Source organism: Vombatus ursinus, unplaced genomic scaffold (assembly GCF_900497805.2).
Source record: "Vombatus ursinus unplaced genomic scaffold, bare-nosed wombat genome assembly UNPS02005969.1, whole genome shotgun sequence".
In the NCBI taxonomy this organism is placed as follows: Eukaryota; Metazoa; Chordata; class Mammalia; order Diprotodontia; family Vombatidae; genus Vombatus; species Vombatus ursinus.
This window is the reverse complement of record NW_020945747.1, coordinates 1-9,526: the sequence shown is the minus strand read 5'-3', so window position 1 is coordinate 9,526 and position 9,526 is coordinate 1. Positions and strand designations below refer to the sequence as shown.

Genomic DNA, 9,526 nt, shown 5'->3' with positions numbered 1-9,526 from the left:
CCATGTTATCCACAAATAGGAATGCCTGGGAACCCTAACCATCTAAAGGGAATCTCCCTTCCTTTTAAACTTTGTGCTAAACACCTCCTGTGAATGAAAAAAAAATGCTTGTTGTCCAATTCATGTTATATGGTTCAATTCTTTTCAATTCAATGAGCATTTATTAAGAATCTGTGCAAGGTACTAGAGAATACAAAAATAAAAATCAAATTGTTTTTGACCTAATGGCTTATTTGTGGGAAATACACTATACATAGAAAAGTAAATACAAGATATATACAAAGTAATTAATGGAAACACTAACAACTGAGGGACTCAGGAAAGGCCTCTTGTAGAAGGAGGCATTTGCCCTCTATGGAAATATCTTCAACAGAGCTAGTCCATCAGTATATAGCTCATGAATAGTCACGGAACATGGACAATCGGAAGAGGAGGAATAGGGTGAGCTGAATAGCCTTTGAGAAAATGCATCATGCTTTTAATGAGCATGTTTCTTCACAAGAAAAGGCCCACCTTTTTTAACATCAATATTCTTCTGTTGTATGAATGTGAGCCATGGGATACTGAAATTCTCAAAGAGTTAAAGTTACAGGCCATCCAAAGAATCATATAGAAGTGTATTGTGGGTATGAGTCTACTGCCCATGACCAACAAGAAATAGTTCAGGAGAAATAGCATAAAGGATATCATCAGAGATGTGTAACTAGGGAAAAAAAGGAGAGCTGGTCATGCAACAAGAACAAAAAATAACCAATAAAGAGTCTACAGGATCCAAGCATGATGGCAAGAGATCTAGAGGAAGGTTCCCAGTATTTTGGGCAGATCCCCATTGTAGGATTTTTGTGAAGAAGAGGAGTTCCTGAAGAAGAAGGGACACAGCCTCTCACAGGATGAGAACATGTAGATGGGTAGATATCTAAAACGTTCACTATCTTCCTTTCAGCCTTTGTCAATGGTCATTATAAATGCCAGCCTAGATTTCTAGAACAGGTTTATGAGTAGACAAAGAATGTCATATACATTTCAGCATTTTTCAATAGAATTTTTTTTAAATTGAACATATCCATTGAAGAAAATGAATGTAGGCATCAATACCAAGGGCGAGCTGTCCATACTATATGCTCACACATGTAAGACGGTTGTTAAGGAATAAAGAGAAAAGGAAGAAAAAATTTCACAGGAGGGAAGAAAAAATAACCCATTTTCAGTGTGTTAAAGGAAGAAAAAAATTTCAAGGAAGAAAAAAATAACACATTCTTTAATGAATGATGTGACCTTCCTCTGGCCTCTCGGGACAGAACTGTTTCTCTGTCATATATGACATCTGCTTTTCATAGAATTGCAAATTTTCATATTTGGAAGTGAGGTCAGGGACTATCTTGTCCAACTCTTTTGTCACAAAAGTGAGAGAAATTACACAGTGTAGTAGAGGGAAAGTACTACAGAAAGTTAGATGGCAGGCTGGATCACTGACTATCCATGTAATGGCAAAAACAAAATCTTTAGATATCTCTGTCTCTCCATTGAAATAGTAGGCACAGTTCCACAGGTTCCTCTCCACTCTGGACTCACAAAAATACTAAAGATTTAAAAGGATGTTATATGAAGTGTTGTGAAATCCCTGGAAGCCAAGTCCTCAGTATGAATACAAATATAATTAGCTCTCAGTTCTGATGCTTACTACATGGGTGACCTTAGGCAAGTCACTTAAATTTGGACCTAAGCTTCTTCATCTGCAAAATTAGGGCACTAGATCAGAAGTTAACAGATAATTTTCCAACCAAACCTATTATATATATGTTGCCCAGCATGCTGTCAAATCTAGCTAATGCTAAAATCAATTCATCCTTGCTAAAGAAAAGCAGAATTAGGAAGATAAAGCTACTGATGCTTTCCAAGATCAAATATAAATTATTTGAAAGAATTGTCCAGTATTTTCTATTATCAACACTGCCTCTCAACTAGTAATAATAATAGCTCACTTTTACATAGTGTTTTAAGGCCAAAGAATCCCACCCCTGCCACTAACTACCTAGGACTTTGGTTAATTTCACTCCCTGGGTCTCAGTTTCCTCAACTGTAAAATGAGAGTTGGACCAGAAATTCTCTAAGGTCATATCTAGTCTGTATCTTTTATCCTATGACCATAGGCTTCAGAGTCAGAAAGAACCATAGAGATCAATTAATCCAGTCTTCTCCTTTTGTAGATGAGGAAATGGAGTCCCAGAAAGATGTTCCCAAGTTTAATGTTCATTTCACTACACCACTCTTACCCATAGTATTCTCTTTTATTACCTTAATTTTTAAAGGAAGTAATTAACAGAACCAATATTCAAAACCATGTCTTCTGATTCTAAATACAGTGCTGTTTTTACTACATCACACTATTGATAAGGTGCTTTTCTCACAACAATCCTATGAGGTGGCTAAGACAAGTATTATGATCTCCACTTTACAAATTAAGAAACTGAGTTGCAAAGGGGTTAAATGACTTGCGCAGGGACAGAATCCAGATTCCAATTCAGGATTTCAGATTACAAAATCAGTGTCCTTTGCATGATATGCCTTTTTGACTAAGATCCATCTATCATCAACAACAGCATATTCACTGCTAGAAGCACTCCTATCAGACCAGGGAAATAACCAGGTGAGTGCTTTGATGAAAGGAAGGGCAAGATAATCTACCATGACCTGGCAGTCTGGAGTGCCTCCAGAAAACATGAACAATAGTCACCTATCAAGACAAAAGACATGACCTTCTTTGAATTTTCAGATGAAGAAATTAAAGCTATCTATAGTCATATGAAAAAAAGTTCTAAATCACTATTGATTAGAGAAATGCAAATCAAAACAACTCTGAGGTACCACATCACACCTATCAGATTGGCTGACATGACAAAACAGGAAAATGATAAATGTTGGAGAAGATGTGGGAAAACTAGAACATTAATGCATTGTCGGTGGCATTGTGAACTGACCCAATCATTCTGGAGGGCAATTTGGAACTATGCCCAAAGGGCTATAATACTGTGCATACCCTTTGACCCAGCAATACCACTTCTAGGTCTGTATCCCAAAGAGATCATAAAAATGGGAAAAGGACCCACATATACAAAAATATTTATAGCAACTCTTTTTGTGGTGGCCAAGAATTGGAATTTGAGGGGATGCCCATCAATTGGGGAATGGCTGAGCAAGTTGTATATGAATGTAATGGAACACTATTGTGCTGTAAGAAAGGATGAGCAGGTGGATTTCTGAAAAACCTGGAAAGACTTACATGAACTGATGCTGAGTGAAATGAGCAGAACCAGGAGAACATTGTACACAGTAACAACCATACTGTGTGATGACTAACTATCATAGACTTAGCTCTTCACAGCAATATAAGGATCTAAGACAACTCCAAAAGACCCGTGATGGAAAATGCTATCCACATCCAGAGAAAGAACTATGGAGTCTGAATGTAGATTGAAGCATACTAATTGCTCTCTTTTTTTGTTGTTGTTTTCTTTTCTTTTCTTTTCTTTTTCATGGTTCCTCCCATTGGTCCTAATTCTTCTTTACAATATGACTAATGTGAAAATATGTTTAATATGAGACAAAAAATCACAGCTGTTTTAGCTAATTCTTCTTCCCCTCCCTCTCCTTATGCTATTCAGCATGGTCATACTAAAGTTTATTACTTGGAGAAGATTGCCATCTTATCCCACTCCCAGTGTATAGGGTAACAAAAGCAACAATAACCAAACAACCATAGGTGGAATATAGATAAGGAGGTGATGTGATAAAATGAGATGAGCAGAGGGCTTGGATTCAGAATACCTGGCTTTGGTTTCTAGCCCTTCTCAGTTTTCCTAAACTGTAAACTGTAGCTAATCATAGGTAGTTGTCTGAAGTAGGTGGTGCCCCACTCACTATTTTTCTGAGGAAAGGACTGTATGAATGGTGAAGTGTCATATCAGTATAGGATAATTATTATTTGGTAACAGTTTTCTATACTCCTCACATTATTCTTCTCTATCAATAAAAGTTCTGACAATTTAAAAAAAGAAGAAAGGCACAGACTGAAAGTTCTTATAGGAATGAGTTTGATTTCTCATTTCCAAAAAAAAAATGTAGAAAGAAAGGAGATTGTTTGAATAACTTCAGTTATCAAGAATGGAACCAACTAAATAGCCTTGAGTGCTGGGGACAAAAGCTCAGCAGACAATGTCAGAGTAACATCTCACCTAAGGAGCTATCCAGGGTACTGGACAGTTTTGTCTAAAGCTTGCTGTCTTTTTTTTTTTTCCTAGAACCAAAATCGCCTCTGTGTCTGACTTTCTGCCCACAGGTTTTCTACTATTCCTATTATCAGCTACCTTTCCCCTCTTTGGGCTCCTTTTCCTCATCTATAAAATGAAGGGATAGCACAAGATCATTTGTGAAGTTCCTTCTAGTTCTAAAATGTTATGGTTCAATGGTTCTGTGGCTCTGTAACTTTAATTCATAAGCTAGTGCTACTTTCCCCAGACGTAGCTCAAGCAGGTAACATGGTTCCCTAAGTGAATACTTAAGTGTAAGTTATCATCGTGCAATACTTGGTTATACTTATTCTCCATTAAAAACCTATTCCAATGCATCACAGGGAAAAAATAACCCTAGGCCCCTGAAAGCTACGACAGTGGAACATAAGTTCTGTCAGGCTCTTCCAAGCTGAGAAGGCTTCAAGCATAGATCTAGCAAAGGACTGCTTATCTTTTGTCTGAGAACCGATTTAACTAAGATCAGAAGATTGGTCACCAAACAAAGAATTTTTTTCAGCCACAATAATACATGAAGAGCATCTACTAAAATATGGGGAGGTTAACAACCTGGATTAGTAGATAAAGCATATACAGTGACAATCATAGATCCCTAGAGTATTGAAATACTTATTCTTCAATTGTTAAGAAACAATTTGTTCTATGGTAGGAGTGAATATATCAAGTCTCTCTGTCTCCTGGTGCCAACTTGCAATCCCTAAACCCAGACAACCACCTGATCTAGGGTTAGAAAATTCCTTTTACTCCTATTAAAGCCCTGGTTTCAGCTGCACCTCCAAAATTGTTTCATGTACTCTCTTAACAAAACCAAATGGAGTCACATACAGGATAGGGTGACAAGGTTCCCCTCATCTCCCATGAAGCTCCCTGGTTGGCATACAAATAAGTCTGAGGCAAAAACAAAAGGGCTAGTTGGACATGCAAGACCATCAGGCCTCAGCCCCTCATACCATATATTTGAATTTATTTTGTATGTCTACCAGAATCAAAAGACCCAACTTTTGAGTTAGATTCTAGGCAGTACAAATCTCAATGATCTTTCTACACATATATGTGTTGAAACTATACACAGAAACTTTCCAAATAAGTTGATCTATCCGAATGCTGCCCAGATAATGAGAAAAGGTAACAATTAATCTAGATTTAAACCCCTTTCATTAAGGTCAAATGGGAATAGAAAATAGGAATAAAGACTAGACTGTGATTCCACTGGTATAAGAACTTTCAGATGAAGAAACTCCCTCTGCTAAAGCAGGTTTTTGAGAACTGCCAGGGGCATTGAGAGGTTAAGTTATTTTCCCAGAGTTATATCAACATTGTATGTTAGGGGAGGTGTGTGTGTGTGTGTGTGTGTGTGTGTGTGTGTGTGAAGAAAAAACAATTTTATAATGCCTTACACAAATGTGAGATACTCTTTTAAAAAAATCTTCAATCTTCCCTGAGACATACAGATAAATGGCATTAGAAAAATTCAAAAGTGGAAATAACAATAATAGCACACATTTCTAAAGTACTTTATGGTTTACAAATCACTTTCCCAACTAGCACCTTGAGGGGGAGGTAGAGAGAGTTCTCAATTATTATCCCCTTATTACAAATGAAGGGATTAGAGAGAGCTTGTAATAGTAATCCCTTACTACAAATGAAGGGATTAGAGAGAGTTTGTCATTTAACCCATGGTCACAAAGCTAGTAAATTGCCAAGCTACAATTTGAACCCAAGTCTTCTAAATACAAAGTCCAGTGTACTTTCCAATATACCATACTTACTCTCATTAATCTTAATTAATATCTCAATTTTTTAAAAATGAAGAATCCAAATATGTATCCAATGTCTTTTAGGGAGGGAAGGACAGAGCAAAAGGATGCAGATTTCCTGATTTTCTTCAGATTCAAAATACTTCTACATCTGCAATTACATAACAAATTCACAGTTTAACGGTTTTAGATTAGTTGAAAAGTGTCTTTAAGAAATTCACTAGCTAATAAAGGGAACAAGCAAATTAAAAGTCCTTTTTGTTTTTTTCCCCCATTTCTGGAAGAAAAGAACTCAAGAATAATAATATTGCCATCTGGTGGTAGGATCAAGTTTTTACAATGATACTGCTAAGAAATCCAATTAATAAAGTACCCAATCAGCCATGCTCACTATATGGCAATTAAAAGATATTTATCTGTTTACTGCTTAAGTAAGAGGATCTTATTAGTTATCTATAATCTGACTGTATTTTTTCAAAAACAAACTAAGACTTTTAGTAACAGTAAGAGGATGGATTAAAAATCATTCTCTATAAACGCGGGCTTTTACCATTGCTTATTGCAAAAGACATTCAGCACTGTTCCTCCCACACAGCTCACTTTTTTCTCCTTAAAATTCAGGAACATTAATTGACCTGGTATAAAGGGTATTATTGAAAATACAGATGAGGTACTTTTAGCCAAGTTTTGGGAGACAAGAAGAGCCCCACCAACTTGAAGCTGCAGTAAAGACATCCTCTGATGAGGGATACTGTGATTATACTTTCTGCACCTTCTGGTACAGCCCTGGAGCTTTCAAAATAATGATGTGCAATGTGAGAAAGGGCACCTTCACTAGAAATCCTTGACCTGTCTCCCAGGTGGTTGCACAGCATGTTATCCAGCAGTTTTTCCCTCCCCAATGACAATCAAAGAAAAGAGAGGGGGAAAAAGATAAATTTAAAAAGGGAAAAAGTGAGAGAGAAAGAAACTAGCAAAAAGGACAGTCATAAGAAAACCAGGCTACAATCGAAAAATGCAGATCAGAGCAGTGCTCAGCATTTGGAAATGATTGTTGGAGATCTGACAGTCACTATTACAGACTTTAAGGAGAATACTAAGTCACCTCCTGCACCTAATGCTACTTCTTCAGATCAGCATAGTCAGAATGGTTTTAGCTCTGGTGATACAAAGAAAGGAACATCCAGGTCATCTTCACTCACAACAGAAGCCTCATCATTAAATGGAGAATCTCATTAAAGTTTACTTTTTTCCAGTTTCTTTAGTCCCTTCTCTGTAACATGCCAATGCAAAGATTTTGCCAGCACATGCCACATTTTCATGGTGCACAATCCACATGTTTTACATAAAATATAAGTACATTAGAATTGGTAATTTTGTTGCAATCTACACTGAAGACCACATTTCCAGAATTAATATTTTGATCTCTGGAGTCAAAAGTGCTATGAAAATGTGGTAGAGCATTCATTATGCAGTTACTGGTAACTTTTTTCATTTTTAGTGAATTCCAATATTCAAATCTTAATTTAGCTACTCTAAGCATGTACTAAATTAAAATTTTTATAGCATAGTTGAAGCAGCCTAGCTATGCAGTATTTGAGAATTGTGAAAGTTATATATGTATATGTATGTATGTATGTGTATATAAGTCAGATCATTTTAATCAATTATTAGTGCTACCAGATTTTAGTAATTGTTATTGGCTTAAACTTGCTGGTATTGGTGTGGATAAATGGAAAACTGTTATTAAAGAATTTGTATAAACTTCAGCTAATTTTTGACACATTTTACTAGATTACTATTTTTGAATTGTTTCTAGTTTTATCAAGTTTTCTTTTTTGGCTTTTTAAAACATTGATTTAGGGGCAGCTAGGTGGCACAGTGGATAGCGCATCAGCCCTGGATTTAGGAGGACCTGAGTTCAAATCCAGCCTCAGACACATAACACTTACTAGCTGTGTGACCCTGGGCAAGTCACTTAATCCCATTGCCTAACCAAAAAAACAAACAAAAAAAACCCATTGATTTATTATGTTTATTAAATACTAAACATTATAAAGTATTGATTGTTTAGCTTTATAATTCAGATACATACTATTATTATCATATGCTGGTATTTTCCATATTACATACATTTTCTATTTCAAATGATTGTATGTATTTGCCACAAAAAGAGCAACACAAATTTCCAGGTTTAAAAAGTTACATTCCTGAAAAAGCTTTAACAGAATAATTTTATTATTCTTTCTTGCCTCAGACTCCTTTAATGCTATCGACATTTATAATCAAGCACAGAACTAGGGAATAACTAATTATTTATCCTATTTATTCTTGTCAGCTTTTGTTATTTTAATTGGTCCTTGATTAAATATTTTTAACAATTCCTATAAAAAAAAGGGAGTTGTCTATTTTCAGGCACAATTGAAATTTATGCACATAGCAACATGTAAATACAAACAAAAATACTCACAGTCATCTAGTATTATGTAAAATTACCAATAAAATATTTTTATGCTAAAGAAAAAAAAAACACAGATGACTGGAAAAAGGAAAATGAACCAGTCCATAGTCTAGAATGAGAGAATTGAATGTTGTTCAATTGAAAAGTGTTAGAGTATTAAGAGGCAAAATCAAATGTGATTTTGTCAGCAGAGAACATTCAGACCACTTGGATAGAAAGAGGTTGTCAGATGAAGAATTCAGGAAAACTGGTCACAAACTTGGCACAGAGTCATAATAAAATAGTGATGAGAGACTTCAATTATCTAGACATTTGTTGGAGCTCTCATAGCCAAGAGTACATGAAATGTGAAGGTATCAAACACAAAACTGGTTTTATTTACACAATACAGAACACTAAAAGGATTCACACCTAAGCCCACTGAAAATCAAGAATCCCTTCCCAAGGGACTGGCCCTCTCGAGCCTATACAGTCCTCTGACCTGAGCAGAATCCCAGCAAAAGATAAGCTAGGGGGCAGCTAGGTGGCGCAGTGGATAGAGCACCTGCCCTGGATTCAGGAGAACCTGAGTTCAAATGTGGCCTCAGACCCATAACACTCACTAGCTATGTGACTCTGGGCAAGTGACTTAACCCCAATTCACACACACACACACACACACACACACACACACACACACACGGCAAGCTAGGCTTTCTCCTCTGCTAATTCCCCCTTTCCCTCTTTCCCTCTTGACCTCCCCTCAACCCCATCCCCATTCCTTCCAGATTGAGACCAGAATTCTCAGCACATTCTGATCTTTGGGCCTTTCCCTCCTTCACAGTGGTGGCTGACCAGTCCCTTCCAGGCTCCCAACTCGTGGGGCAGACATCCCAATGCACCCTAAGGACTCCTGGTCCTTGCCATCTGAAATTACTATCACTGAAACCTTTAGGAACTCTAGTTTTTCCATCTGCCTTGCAATGAAGCCCTCCTATACGTATTTTTCTCCCCCAATTAGA

General features: G+C 36.6%; 1 pseudogene; it reads left to right on the top strand.

Annotated features, from left to right (window-relative positions):
• Positions 1 to 414: 414 nt before the first annotated feature.
• LOC114032930 lies at positions 415 to 7,303 on the top strand (annotated as a pseudogene).
• Positions 7,304 to 9,526: the final 2,223 nt, after the last annotated feature.